Source organism: Seriola lalandi, unplaced genomic scaffold (genome assembly GCF_002814215.2).
Source record: "Seriola lalandi dorsalis isolate HSWRI2012SDOR001 ecotype SW California unplaced genomic scaffold, Sedor1 jcf7180002054885, whole genome shotgun sequence".
NCBI classification, from domain to species: Eukaryota; Metazoa; Chordata; class Actinopteri; order Carangiformes; family Carangidae; genus Seriola; species Seriola lalandi.
The window spans coordinates 3,755,458-3,757,525 of record NW_019525437.1 but is presented as its reverse complement, the minus strand read 5'-3'; positions in this window follow the sequence as shown (position 1 = coordinate 3,757,525).

The window sequence follows — 2,068 nt, the reverse complement described above, 5'->3', positions numbered from 1 at the left end:
GGGTGTGAGCACCTCAGGTAAGAATGCAGGAGAACCCAAAATAGCAATGAGCTGCTGCCAACTGACTGCGGGATATACTGCTTCATTTTTATCAGATTTCATCTATTAATCGCTGACAAAGAAGCAGCAGAGATTTATGTTCTTCAAACCACGAGTATGAAACCCTCCGTGAGTCACTGCATGTGCTGTATTTGCGTCTGTGTGTGTGTATCAGGTATCTCACCATACATTTTTTGATGCAGCGGTTGCCTAGGAGTGCATTCAATACGTAAAGTTCTTGCTTTTATGTATCAGAGCAGCTTCGTGGGAACTTTCTGTTTGTCGCCGGTAAGTGTTCAGGTGTGCCTCTGATTATATGGACTGGATGACCCCCCGCCATTTATCTTCCAAAACACAAAGGTATGATTCTGCAGCAGCGTAACAAAGCAGGCAGCAAACGTTTAGAGGGCCGCATTGTTGGGTAATTACAGTAATCACAGTTTGAAGAATAAACTAGATGGAATGTACGCGTCTTACTCTTCCATTTCGCTGGAGCACATGTGCAATCTCACACACTTTCACACCCACACCTGAGCAGACGCACAGCTGCAGACAAACATACACTCCCATACACAAACCCCAATACTGGTGCCTACTGTGCCGAGTGCAGGAATGAGAGGAATTGATGTGGAATGTCTGACTTTTTGAGGTGAGACACACCGCGGTACCTACTTGTGTGCCCCAGTGAAGCATGGCTACTATCAGCGGCCTCTGTCAGAGACTAAATCTGCTGCAGGGAATCTTGGGAATCTCAGCTACGCAGCGCCTCTTGTTGCTGTTCCTCCCTGTCACACACAGCCTGTACTTTGTTTATACAAAAAGACATGGGGGCTGGACACCCTTCACTCACAGAGAAGAAAGAAAACAAAGATGAGATACAGGTAAGAAGTCATCCAGAGACATGCAGACAAGGGTTAGCGTGTGAGCGCAGACCGCCACTGAGGTGGGGCTATTTTTGGACCTGCGAAGGATTCACCCACTGAATTTACATTACTGGGATTCCATTCATGTCAGCACTTAAAAGAGATTTCTCCTGCTGCTCAAAGGAGACACTTGAAATCTCAGCAGGTGAGCTAAAACAACAAAGTGCCACTTTTAGACACGTTAACAGGTTATATAAGAGCAATGCGCTTCTCAAGTCTCAGTGCGGTACCGGGCCGACTCCTCTGCCCTCGATGACCTTGCAATTAAGGCGATTTCATCACGTCACATATATTATCTTCCCATGTGAACCGGAAGGTAAAAGATGATCCCGACCTTCTCAGATGATGTGATGTTTGGAAATCAGTCTTAATCCAAAGATCCGGAGAGTGATGATAATGCAGCCCTTCACTGACACCTGTGGGGAAACTGTCTTTCCACTTCTGATTTCAAATTGCCATGTGGAAGATAAAAAAAAAGGGAAAACAGGTGTGCTTGCCTTTCACACCAAATCACTTCAGCACAGGTGTGTGTGTGTGTGTCTGTGTGTCTGTGTGTGTGTGTGTGTGTGTGTGTAGCCATCTTGGCAGAGTACCTGAAATCAAATGCAACCTCATCACACTTCTGCAAAGAAAAACACACACACCGGCACACCTACCACCAGCCAAGCGGTGCAGGGCTCTCTTTGTGTCTTGTCAGAGTGCTGTACAGCAGCGGCGATAATGATAGCACACATGCCGCCGCTTCCCTCTCAGCTCTGGTTTTAGGCTCCCAGCAGTCGGCCTCCTGAGTTTCAACGAAAACATTTTGGTTTCGACTCTCCAGCTGCTGCAGCAACATCCCGGTGAGCGAGGGAGGCAGTTTCCAGGATCTAAATTCGATTAGAGGACGCCTGACGACCTTTGGTTTCCCTGACATCCTTTCTCCCATCACAGCAGACACTACAGAGTTTCTGATGTCAACACTGACTCCGGACTCAGAGACGAAGAAGCTGAGGTGGTGGACGATTGATACACAAGACTGGGGTTCATGTTCTCTCTCCTCTGTCTTTCCCTATAGCCACATTCTGGTTGTGGATTTTTGTGGACACATTTTTGTGAGGCGTTGC